The sequence below is a fragment of the Corvus cornix genome, chromosome 3, assembly GCF_000738735.6.
Source record: "Corvus cornix cornix isolate S_Up_H32 chromosome 3, ASM73873v5, whole genome shotgun sequence".
In the NCBI taxonomy this organism is placed as follows: domain Eukaryota; kingdom Metazoa; phylum Chordata; class Aves; order Passeriformes; family Corvidae; genus Corvus; species Corvus cornix.
In genome coordinates, this window is record NC_047056.1 from 23,571,431 (window position 1) to 23,584,942 (window position 13,512).

Below are 13,512 nucleotides of genomic sequence, written 5' to 3' on the forward strand. Positions count from 1 at the left end.
CACATGGGATTGGAAGAACAGATAAGGTTTGTGCTGGTGCACCTCATTTTTCGGGAGCAAACTGGCCCTTTTGGGGAGTTCCTGAAGAGTAATCGAGCCTAGGAGTGAACATTTTGTACAGGCTTTTGATACATTCCTGGTCCTTAAGGATTTGCAATGAGACCTGCATTTATGGGTTCGGGAGGTTTGTGGTTATCTTGCTCATACTTTTACTCAGTTGCACAAAGGCTGCATATGTGGGAAATATGCCACTATTTTTTGCAAGAATTGGATGGCTTTAATTTTTAACTTCATTTTTTCTTTTTTTTTGTTATATCACTAGAGTAATTAGTTCCACTTTTCCATAGTACTAATCAGCTCAGCATTTTCTGAAAGGACTTTTTGTATTGCAGAAATTACTTCCATTTGCATGAAATATTGGATTTGCTGAAAGTAAGAAATTAATGGTTTTTTCCTGTAGACACCCCAGATACTGGGTACTTTTTATGGGGGCTTGAGAGATGGCTAAAGGGTAATACCACTAGAAAAACCAGTGATATGCAGCTATTACATCTTTTGCAACAACATTTCAATTTTTGGTATGTGGTGACTCTGTTGCTTTATTTTTAGACAAAAACAGCATGGATAGCAGCGACTAAACTCCTTGGTCTTGGGAGCTGCTTCCTCTTTTGGCTGATGGACAATTTGCAGAGCTAGTTCCATGATTTTTAGTGTCTCAAGAGTGCATTAGAGTTTCACAGCAGGAGATTTGTAAAAGGGAAAGGAATGGTGTACAGGGAATTAAAAGGTCTGTAAAACTAGAGGCTCACTCTCCTGTGAGGAGTGATCTTGTCTAAATCAATAAACGTCGATGGTCTGTGTTTTTCAGCTGTGATTGTTAGGATTGTGTGTTCAGTCAGTGTGTGCTGAGCAGAGCCAATATTGACTTAATAACACCAAAAAATGTATTTACAGCTATTTGTCCAAATTCTGAATAACTGTTCCTTTTGTTCTCTGTCCTTTGCTATTCCCAAACCATACTGCAAACAGATTTTGGCTCTGAGTCCAGTGAAGTATTTCTAAGCATGCTTAACTCCAGGCACATGACTACTCCAGTTAACATTTCTACAGGCTTAAAGGTAAGCACACACTTAAAGGGTTTGCTAACTGCAAGTTTTGTTTTTCCTGAGTATTTAGGAGAATTATATTTTAAATGACTGTGCCATGCACAATAAAAGCTCATGCTTAAAATATGCTTATATGCTTAAAAACATGCTCCTGAATAAAGATCAGTATTACCTGTCATTCATTTTCCATTATTCTGTATTCATCGTTACCTCTGTTTCTGCTGAACTGTTTCTCTGGAATCAAATATTGTAATAAAAGGGCATCCATGAAAAGTTGCACTTTGATACACAAGGGGTCAAAACCAATGACTGAGCAAAAAATCTTAGGTGTCCAAGATTTCTTTTGCAGAAATGGCATGTAAACACATGGAGGGGAAAAAAAAAAAAGGAAACATTGCTAATGAATAAGACAGGAAGTGGCTCTGTGTATTTTTTTACTGCTAAAGGGTATCTTTTTTACTGCAGCATAACTGGTGCCTGCTCAGCCTTACCCTGCAAGGTCCTACAGGAGCTGCAGACACTACATGGTAGCTGAGCAGGCTTAAGTCTCTCACACACAGCACTGGCTTCCTTTGCCTACTCTGATCTCTTTAGAAAAACTGTAGTGCTCAGCTTCTGCTAAGGGGGATAGCTAACATTTAATGCTGTAAAGTTATGCAACTACCACAGCAGCTACCAGAGTAGTATTGGCAGTGAACGAAAAAATCCTATTTGCATTTATAATGATTATTAAATTGGTTCTAATTCCAGGGTAGCAGTTAGGGAAGTGGAATTCAGAGGCATTAGGCAAAGATGCAGTTGCAGCTGAATTTGTATTTTTTAAAAATGAGAACATGAAACTGAAAACCAACTGGCTGGTTATGAGGAGGACATGTTCTTTATGAGCTGTTCGCTTACATTTTCTGATGATTCATCTGCCTGTGGAAATCCTTTGCCATCCCTTATAGACAAAAATATCATTCTGAAGATAGAGGCAGGATTCAAGCAGTACCATTCTCCTCAGATATCTTCTGATGAGGTGTCAGCTTCCTTTTGGCAGAGTCTGCAGGATAGATAAGGGACTGTGGCTACAGGCACAAAGGGCTTTTATGACAAGGTGAGAAAGAGAAAGTTTCAGATTAGCAGGAATTTGTATCTTTACTGTGCTTTTAACTTCAGTTTCAAATCTTACAACAGATTTTTGCTGGTACATGAACTCAGTGAACTAATGTCCTATTGCATTTTAATTTCATCACTCTGAGTCTCTGACTTCAAAGCCTGCTCCAAGTCTAGAGAAAAGTCTGCAATCTGCTTGATTCGGCTATAGAAATGTGGCTTTCTTGTATGTGGTCACAAAGCAGGGGGAGCTCTTGAAATTCACCAGCCACAACTTGAAAAAGTCTACTATGTATTTTGGAAGATCCATTGTATTTGTACCTGGAAGAAGAATAATCTTAACCAGCTCTTTACTGTTGAAGTCAGGATTACTAATTTTTAAGCTAACAAATAGAAGAAGCCTCAGAGGTAGACTAATTGAAAATAAAGTGAAGTACAACAGTAAAACAAATATAAAAAATATGCATGATATATTTCTTTCTCCTCCTCGCCTTTCTCCCATAGTTGTCTTATTCTCTGGTTTTATTCATACAAAAACTTTTTAGATTTGCAAGTCTCTCCCACAAATTCATGTTTTGGAGCTTTAAAATTACAACCTGTCAGAGTTCACTCTGAGCCTGAGGGATAGATCACATTCCATAAAATTGTTAAGATTGTCCATCAGATCAGATGGAAATCTAATGAGTGCAGTAGTATCTCATCACTTAGGAATCACACTCAGCATTTTGTGTGGCCATCCTCTGAGATAAAAGTCAGTGGTGTGTGAATTCAATTATTTCACATACATAAAACTTTCCAAATCTCTCCTGAGTTCACATGTTTTAGATATACCCATATCTGTTATGTTAGTTCAGGGAATGTCAACTGTACTTTGAATTTGTTGGAAATGAGATCAAAAAGAAATAAGCTTTGGTTCATTGGAAAAGGACAGTTAGAGGGAGTAGCTGGTGAAAATTAAGGAGGATAGGTTTTAAATTCTCTAGGCTGTTGAAATAATCCATGTAGACCAAGAAAATGGTGTTATTTCTACCACGGCACTGTATAGAAACTGCAGAGCAGAAATTGGCAAAGGATATTAAGACCTCAGGTTTTGGCCTGAACACTTCTTGGAAGTGATAAGAAACTCAGGTCACATTCATCTTCACTAGAAACTGGTTGTGTCCAAATGTAGCACCTGATTCAGGTAACAAACCAGGTACAAATATTGCTCTTGTGGTGGCCCATCAGATATATCAGTCCATTCTCATTTACAGTGGGGTTCTCTGTCTAGTAACCATAATTTGACCTTTGGTCCTTTGGGAGAACTTTCCCAACAAGGCAGGTAGTGGCCAATACTGAACATTCCTGAGCTCTGGTTCTGGATATGCGTATCAGTCCACAGTCCCATCTCCATCAGAATCCACAAAGATAGATCAGTTATCTAGTGCTGAAAGTTGCCACTTCTCTTTGTGGTCCAGGGGAACTGCTGGGTAGTCAAATGTTTTTTGAAGAAGTATGACATTTAAAAACGTAAAAATAGACGCAGTACCTAACTTTAGGAGCTTATCTCAAAAGTCCTGGTGGTCCATATTTGGGCAAAGCAAATATCAAGGTCCTTGCAGTTTTTGTGATGTGAAGGCTGCTGGGGATAGGCATGTGGCTGTTTTTCCCTTACTCAACAGCAATTTGTTTATGTCTGCTATATCTTACTATAGAGTACTGTCATTCAATGGCAGATGAGTATATAAACAATCCTAGGCTGGTCTAAACCAACAGCATCTATCAAGAGTCTGGCCCTGTCTGCTCACTGGCACTATCTGAATTTCTCTAGCATTTCCTTTTCCGTGTACTACATGAAGTCTCTTCTCATATCTGTGGAAGGAGATTTATTTGGCAGTAAAAATGTCCACTTAAATTGAAAGTTCAGTTATTTACTTTATAAAAGTGAATAGTCTTCAATAAATCAGTCTTTCTTTCTCTTTCCTATGATTATTTATTGTTTACATCCTTGTAACAGACGTATCTCCTGTAAAGCCTTTCAGCTTTAATCCACCAAAGCAGGGAAAAAGTGATGTTGAAGCGCAACTGAAGCAAAGGAGCAGCCAGACCTCTGAATTTTATTCCCCACTGATGGATGAGGGGCTGCCCCATATGATGTCATGTATCAGAAAATAGCAGTTTTCACCTGCTTTTTGAGGCCAGAATTATTGTCTCTTTCAAGGGGTTTTGAGGGCTAGGAGAGAAGGACAAGGGTCTCTGAGAGGGATGTGTGGCTGCTGCCACTGAGAGAGTGGCACTAAGCAGGCAGTGTGCTGCAGTAAAAATGCTGTATAAGCCTCCTAGACAGTTAGGGATATCTTGTGTAAAACTCCAGATGCCCATCTCTAACCCAGGCACCTTTGTGTTTTAAAAACATGAAGTGTCTTCTGGGAGGAAGATTTAGGTCCTTGGCCACAGCTGAACACCCTGTCCCTTGGAGTGCTCTGTCATGGTGTGGGGATGATGAATCCCATGAACTCAGGGAAGATTTGTGGCTGCCAGGTAGAACGTAGATAACATTTATTTTGTATGATTTCTGATTTTTACATTGGAGGTGGTAACTCTGTGCCAATGTAGACATTTATGATGTGATTAAAGTGCATTCTTATTTAACCCTGTTGATGCCTTGGGTGACTTCATCCCTTCTGTAGACGTTTCACCTCTTCGCCTACACTTATTTACTGCTTCTCCTGCTGAGAATCATTCAAGTGCACCACTGACTGAAAGTGACTAAACATTGTCTAAAGAAAAGCAGGCTAAGTCTGTAAAATTGGTTGCAAAATGTACTTATCAGCGTGTGCTGTGGTATGGTAGGTACTCTGTGTCACATGTGGCAAGAATCCCCTGCTCTGTCCCTGCAGCTCTTCCTTAGGTTGAAATAGCTATCAACTCCAATGTTATTTCTGTCTTTGCTTTTGGCAGCAGGGTTGGCAAGTTTAAGTTTTGAAAGCTGGGAAATGAGAGAGCTACAGAACTGCTTCGTGAAGGGGTCAGAAAGGACAGGCTAGCTGGAAGCAGGCGGGACTGCTCATAGGGCTGAGGAAGGTGAAATCCTACATGGAGCCCAGATGTCCCTCCCCCACACTTTCATCTCCCCCACCCTATAAGCTTCATGTCAAAGCCGACCTCTTCCTGTTGGAGGATGACTGACTGTGATTCCTTTCAGGGGCTGTCAGCGCTTCTCCTGCAACTGCCCTGTGGAGATGCTGTTGAGTGACGTGAAACACTTTTTCTCCTGACAGGATTAGCGAGCCATCTCTCCACACTGCCCAGCTTCCCCCTCCGCTTCCACCAACTCTCTCTACGTGCCCAAAGAGGTATGCTTGTGTCTTGGATAACAAAACAGCACTGGGTCACTTCTCCCATGTTTGCTACTGACAGAGGAATGTAGTTGTTGGAGAAAACTTTCACTCTTTGCACAGCTCCGTTTTTGGAACAAGAACACGATTGTTAGTCTATGCCCATTTCTTTTATGCCTCTCCATTTCTATCTTGTGGAAGCATAGGGATTGTCCAATGTTATGCCCAGCCTGTGGCCCTTCCAGATGCCTTCCTGCTCTGTCCACAGCCTTCTCATCAGGTGTTCTGTGGGAGTGAAAAGACGACCGTGGTGGTTAGCCCATCCCAGCGGATATACCATGACTAATCTCTGATAATTGAAAACTTTCGTCTTTCTGTGGGAAGGACGTATGGTAAAACTTTGCCAATGGAACTTCCAGAACGAGGATTTTTATCCTGGATGTTCATTTTGACTCCCCAAGTAACAACGTAAGACAGGGAGCTGTTTTTCAGGCACACCAGTGGGTGATCAGTCTCACCATTTGCTGTGGGGGAATCAAGAAACCAGTACTAACTTGCCTCTCCCAGGCTGATGCTTGGTGGTTATCCTGTCCCTTTCTTCATTGTCCCCTGACCAGTTTGTCTGTCTTGGGTGACTCAAGCAGATCTTCTCTTTGATTTGGCTGCTTTCCTTTCGTCAAAAACTTACCATGCCTCTTTTGAAATGACTGTGATTTTGTTAACTCATGTTAACTAAAGCATGCCAGCCAGGTCTTCTCAACAGTTAATATTGCCTTGCATTTAAATGTATACTTTTCTTATTGCAAAAATATAAATGCAAATATGTATGATTACATAAAATACAGAGAAAAAAGGAGCACAGTTTTTCTTCACTCCATATGTAGTGCTGTTAGTATGCATTTGGCTAAGTACGTATTCAAATAATTCGCATTATTGCAGTAAGCATGTGTATTGAAATCAGTGTTGGGTCTCCTTATGGGTTGAATCTGGCTCTGCAAATTTACTATATTATATTACTACATTACAATACGCTGTCATGTTCAAATCTTTGAATTTATTAAGCAGGATGTAATGTGCCAGATCTTTACAAATTTCTCAGTGTTTAGATACTGGTTGTTGGCAGTATTATCGTTAACATAGCAAGCCAAATGACCCTTGTACTAGATTTTCCAAGCAGATGTCAATGCAAGAAACTAATCTCAGTTTATCTCAAATTATTCTCCTTTCAGATGGTTATTCAATCCATGAAGTATGGGATGATCCATATTCATGTTATCCCAAGGGAAGCTCTTTGAAAGAACTGTGACCTTTTTGCACTTGAAGGTTAGAGGAAAGCATTTTCATCCAACTCTTTACAACTCTGCTTCCATATGTTGCCAACTCTACTAATCTTTTTGCCAAGGAAAAACAGCCGTGTTATTTTTTCTCCTATTCCACCTCTAATTTGTCTTGTTCAGGGTTATTTCTAGGGAAAAGGATTTGTTTCTTCTCTAAAGGAGTCTTTTCTTGCAACAGCCACTCAAGTATTATGGTCTTACCATGACTTGATCGTTTTGGAAACACTGAAATGTGAAAAGGGGTACTTGGATCCCATGGTGATGAGCAGGCTTAAAAACACTTAGGTAGATCAAAAAGACTGAGTTGCTGAGTTTTGTGGCTTCTGTTTGGATTTTTTGTTTCATTTAACCTGCAGTGTCAACAGAGCCAAAACTCTGAAAGGCATTCCAGACAGGAAAAGCCAGTGGGGAAATGACCTGAAACTGTTGTTGGCACCACTCTTAAAAAGTGAGTCTTTTTATTGTCTGCAAGGCAGTGGCTGCAGACAACTATAGCTGTGTTGTTATTAGCTGGTGCAGTGCTGAGGATACCTACTGAATAGTGGTGTTTCATGTAAAACTAGAAACCCCAGAAAACTCTCAGACTTGAAGTTTTGGTTGTCCTGTGGCAGGAATTTTTCTCCGTTTGATTTTGAAGCCAAAGGAGAACTGTGTCACAGGGCCTGACTTTTCATCAGACACTTGAAATCAATTATGAAGCATGCTGAAAGGGCTTTGAGTGCTTCAGAGAATCCTGATTATTTATGTGACACAAGCTTCCTATATTGTCTAACCAGCATCACTAAGAAAGATGGAATGGTTGTCTCCTATTCAACAATAATGCCATAAAAAGAAAAGGAAAAAGAAATGAGAAAAGCAAAAGCACTATAAACCTACAAAGAAAACCACATAGAGTGACCTCTCTTGATCTTTTCTATCAAGGCACCAAGTACTGTATCTTAATGTCCAAATCTAGCTAAATTTAATCTATACACTGTCTACCATATTCCCTCTAGGGAATGCAATGCCAAATGAGCACACAGTGTTCTCACACTAAAATCTTCCATCAGCATTGCTGTGGGTTGTGGGGGATGTTAAGTCAGGCAGTCTCCTTGCTGCTCTAGTCTAAAAAAGAGGCCAAAGTTCAAGAGTTTCATTAATTCATTCAGGAAGAGGGGAAAGTAAAAACAAACCAAGTATTTTCATTGATTGTCTATGTTTCATTGATTGTCCAGACATCCAACTCACTTGGTTGTCTCTTTCTTTTTCCCCTTCCCCCCTTTTCCCCTTCTAGAAATCAAGGGGTTATAGAATTTTAATATCAGAAATGAAGATACTTAAATCATTCCATAGTCAAGTTTTTGCTTTAAACTTCTTTTCCTTCCTGACTTTATCTGACAGTAATTTTTAAGCATAAGCTTAATATTTGATTGTGGTTCTTTATCCACTGAAATTTTACTGATTTTGTTTCCCTACTAGTCACTGAACAAAGACTGTGTTTCAGGAATGCTGGCTGCTTTGCAGAGCCCTGGCTGTACAAGATAGCTCCTTCTCTCAGAAAATGCAACCTCACGTAGCATAGAGCAATTAAACTGTTGGGAAATCTGAGAAACCCTGTGGTCACAGGAGATGCAATCCTACATCGACTGCAAAACTCCCTGCCAGAGGAAATAGAAATAGCTATTAATTTCACCGTGTTACGAGCTAGGAGCACATACGGGAGCCAAGCTCCGAAGCCATCCCTTTGTACAGGCTTTCCCTGAAATGTAAAGGCAGTCATGCTGTCAAATAAAAACAGAGGCAACAATATTAATGCTAGACACTGCTGTCACACTTGTAACAGCTGGAAAAAATGCTTCATCTGAGGCTGATGTGTACCAGTTTGAGAACCCCACTGGAAACTCAGAGATCACATTCGCTGTGCTAATTCATAGTTCATCCTTATGAATGCACACAAGTTACAGCATCGATGCAAAGAGATGAAAGAAGGGCTGGACTAGAAGTATGGAGGAGACCAATAGATTACCTTGGTTAACTTGGTAGTTCAGGAGTTCATGAGAAGTTTGTGACTGCTGTTCATTGTTTTTCTTCTGCAGAGCAATTTCCCCTGTCCTCTTACACCTCTTTCATGTTATTTGTTTTATGGTAACACCGACCTTCTGCACTGAAAAATAAAAAGAGAATAAAAAAAGAATAAAAAGGACTCTTCCACGTGAAAGGATTTTTCTTGAATTCACATTTTGTAAATGTATTTTCTTGCTGTTTTTCAGTTTTGTGCATAAAACCATATTTTACATTTTAAGTAAATTCTTTAAAAGTGCATGATTTGAAAACCTACATTCCCTGGTTTTCATTAAGATCTGAATTAGTCTCTTAAGTCAGATTCAAGAATAAATCTGAGCCTCATAAGTCACTTAGGTGCTCTTCAAGACTTACTTTTAGGGTGAATCCTGATAGCAATCTTTTCCCTGTGTATTGTTTACAATGGTAATCTAATGTTTAGCCAATGCTTGGCTGTGGAACAACAGAGAGTTGTGAGATGACCAAGCTCATTTCCTGAGCTGCATCTTTTTGTTTTCATAAGAACTCTTTATTCAACATTTCATCTAACAAGCCTTGTGGACTATCTCTTGATTAGATTCTGCATGTTTCCTGCCACTTGCATGAACCGAGAAATGTAACCTTAAAGCCAGAGCCAATATAAATATTTTTTCATAGAGTGATGTAACAACCAGCTTTCTGTTTCATGAAATTCAGACTTGTTAGGAACTTAGAATGTTTCCTCCATTTTTGGTCTGTCCTGAAAAATCATTTCAGTTGGTTGCTCATCTAAGTGAAGAAGCTGGGGATTTAGCACTGTAGGAAACTACTGCAGCGTCAGTATCAGAAAAAAAGTGGTTAAATTTTCCGAAGGAAGATTGGGATATCAGTGTTCTTAGCATTATGTTAAAAACTAGCCTAGGATAACTTGTGTACACTTCACTTAAGTGTCTGTAAGGTGGGAGTCCCCTTGTATTATTTGTTCACTCTTTTGTATATTCACTGCTAGGCAGACAAGTTATAAAAACCTTCATCTAATCTGCCTTGCAGTTAAAATCAACTAAAACCTTTCTCTCCCTGAATAATTCCTGCATTTAATTGCTGATTTGTGGGACTAACTCTGCAGGCCCATACTCTGCTCTTACCCTTCGTAGTGGAAACCTGGACTGACTGCAGCTGAGTGAGGTTACTCTGCAAATGTCCTTGTGTGAGACCAGCAGCTAGTCCAGAAGAAGAATGCCATGCTAGGTATTTCTGGAGAATATGAATAAGAAACTGCCGATCACAGTAACATCTAGACCAAGAGAAAATGGAAATTTGTGCTATAGGCAGAGTTTTGGGGAAAAGGCCAGCTCAGATAGTCAAGACTAACAATTGTCACCATGGGATATGCCCCTGAGAGGTTCAGCCAAAGGACTTGAATGTTGGAAGTTTTTCAGGCTTTTTTTTTACCCTCAACCAGTGTAAGATTAATTTATAGTATTTGGGCAGGGGGGAAGTTGGGAGATGGGGTCAAATTGATGGCAAGCTGCCAAAATCTGCTTAACTTCTTTATCAAAAGAAAAATAAACTTTAATCTGCTTTTCTGATGTCTTTGAGTGTGAAAATGGGTGTGTTGCAAAATGAATGCATAAGCTGCTCTGCAGCAATGAATTTGAAATTCTTAAAGTTTATGGGACATTATTAAACCTGTAGTTATGGGGGTATGTTAACAATTGCCAAGTTTTACTAGCTTTGCTTGAGTTCACTTTAAAAAAAAAAGAAAAATCTCGGAGACTTGCTGCTGCTCTTAGTTTCCAATGGTCAGTGTTCAAATGCTGCTTGGATTTCTCTGCTGATTATTTCGATTTACTTCTCAAAGGCCAACATGTAATTCACTCAGTCTGGTTCCTGAGTCTGATTATTATTTTTATAGTGCCATCTCCCTGTCTCTCTTTTATAGGTTTTTTTGATTGGTATAGGGCCATTGCAGCTTGGTTTTCTCTTGTGAACTTTCAGTGAGATGTACCAGGTCTGCAGGATGGTAATACATTTTCCTCCTTCTGTCTGATTGTTGTGTAACTGCATTTATTCAAGTATGCCAAAGCTCCTAAAATACTGTAATTTACTCTTTGGTATCCAAATTAGTCATGGTCCTAATAAGTTCTCCAGTTATTGAATTTGCCTGTCTCTTCTCTCCATTTTCATAAAATTATTTTTATAAGACACCCTTAAATAAGACCCTCTTTTTAGTCACTTTGGCTTTGCCAGATTTTAAATGTTAGCTTTAAATTTTGTAAGGTATCTGCATCATGCGAATGCGTTTGTTTGGACAAAAAAATACAGCATGATATTCCAGCATTTTTCAGAGCAATGAAAAGGGAAAAAAGTACCCTGTTTCATTTATATTCTAACTCTTAAGTATTAAAAAGATAAAGTATTTGTAGCCACATGCTTTGAATCAGATACCCAACAAAGCCAGAGGCTTGAGCATTTGGGCCAGAAATAAGTTTTTTGACATCCACCTTGAAGAGTCTTACCTTATTTGATGAAATTATCACATTTTTAAACAACTGAATTTAATTTTTTTTTTTGGAAATGTTTTATCTTATAAATTCTCAATTATATGAAGCATTGACATTTCCTGGGTGCTGAAAATGTTGGTTTTGCTCAGCTGTTACCAAGGTAATGTCTTCTTTGATACTATGCAGTAAAATGCTTTTGGATATAGTATTTTGAAGCTACTAGTACCACTGAAAATATGAAGAAGTCAACTCCCAATTCTGATATATGGAAGATTTTAAGTAAGGGTGGTAAAAAAGAAAAAAAAAATGCCCTGTGTCACATGAAGACACTTTCTCTTCACTCATGGTTAAATTACTCATGGTGGGTGTGGCAGGGTTCAGTGGTGAAAGATGCCAGCAGCCATGCAGTTGGAGGTCCTGTTATGGAACAAGTACACTGGAAAGGCTGAATGAAAACACTGGAAAAAGGACAGAAAAGGATTTTCCTAAGTGTTGAGTTTGTCATGGGTAAAACAGCTTGACATGGGGAATTTTGCTTATATTAATTTATTGCAAATTAACACAAAATTGTAATTACTGATTCAGTTAGAGAGCTCTGCCATTGAGCTTCCATTTTGAGGTGCACAACAGTGATGCTGGAGCAAGCAGGACCTAGTGGTGACCAGCCCTGGACCTCCTCCACACAGAGTCCCTGCATTCCCTGGCTACCTACACCCTGCCAGTTAGGTCCAATAGAAATTTAGGAGCATTTCCTAACTTACAGTGTAGGTGAGCATGCCCTGAAATCTGAATCTTACAGATCTCACTCAGATTTGGTCCATTGGGTAGAGAGCTGACTCTTGTGTTTTGCTACTCCAGGGAATTTTGCTTTACTGAATTTTTAATGCTTTTCTGCAAAAGATACAATGTAAGTTTTGACAAAAAAAAGAGACATCAGATATACTTTCCAATATTTTCTGGTTCTGGGACTGAAAAGCTGCTGCAGCTAATTTATCCTTCGAAACATTAGGCACTGCTATTGAAGACATGTGGAGAGAAATAGAATGGAAGTGTCCAATAAAAACATGAGTTTAATGGAAGATTTAAGAATACAGAACTTGCAGAAACAATGTTGAATATTATAATGTTTTCATCCTACAACATTGTTATGTTGATTTTTAAATGCAGTTCTAATGAAAATAGTATCCCAGCTTATGGTTGAGCTGCAGTCAGCTCCCTTTGTGCAAAACACCAATTGATATGGATGAGTTATGCCAGCAAGAAATAAAGATAGAATATGTTATTTGAAAGCCATGCTTGTCAGATAAAAGGGGGAATAAATTATTCTGTACCTTTGAAAAAAATACATTAAAGATACAAACAGTGAAGAGAAAAGCACTGGGTGAAGAAATACAGTTAAAAGAGCACATCTGTTTCAAATTCTTATTTGGGGCAAAAGATCCCCACATATGTTTTTATTTTAAATTTGCATGTGTGTTGTTATCCTTGTGTTAACTATTAGGTAAATAAACGTATTGAGAATCCATTTTTCAGTGAAGTTTGGTTAGGAGTATTTGTACACACTGTGTGAGAGATAATTTGAAAGCTAATTGAAGCTTTGTGAGGAACCAATTTCCTGCATGTCCCTTAACTTTAAATACCTGCCTTTTGTGTGTTAGTACTGATCAAAGGCATTTATTTATTTTGGAAATGAAATGATTTCCCCTTTGGTTATGTTTTTGACATACCTTACTAGAGAACAGCATAACACCACGTCACAGCTACAGCTGTAGCAAGACTGAACTGTAGAGGAAACTCATTTGGTTTTGGTTAATGAGAATCATGTATTCAGCTGTGATTGGCTTAGACAGTGATTTTAGATACACTCAAAGTGTAATAAGTGTTCTACTGAATAGATAGGGGGATCTCATGCCAACAAACCTAGCTGTTTGGGCATAAGTAGGAGAAATTCCAGTGCCGTTGGAATCTTTGGTAAAAACTCTATCAGTTTCCTTCAGTGGAACTTGAGTTTTACCCCGCAGCCCTTGTACAGGTCTCTCAGTCTCAGTCTGCACCTTTATAAAGATTTGTGGGGAAAAATATTCACTTTATTTTGCAAGGCCCATGTCATTAGAAAAAACTACTTGTGTGAGCA

At 38.9% G+C, this 13,512-nt stretch overlaps 1 long non-coding RNA gene across 1 annotated transcript in view; it reads left to right on the forward strand.

Moving 5' to 3' along the window:
- LOC120411791 overlaps nucleotides 1–13,512 on the forward strand; it is a 70,412-nt gene that overhangs the window by 15,225 nt on the left and 41,675 nt on the right. Inside the window, exons 4-6 of the long non-coding RNA XR_005604312.1 lie at nucleotides 1,030–1,118; nucleotides 5,386–5,536; nucleotides 6,748–6,841. This is a non-coding gene — a long non-coding RNA (uncharacterized LOC120411791). The remainder of the gene's footprint in view (nucleotides 1–1,029; nucleotides 1,119–5,385; nucleotides 5,537–6,747; nucleotides 6,842–13,512) is intronic.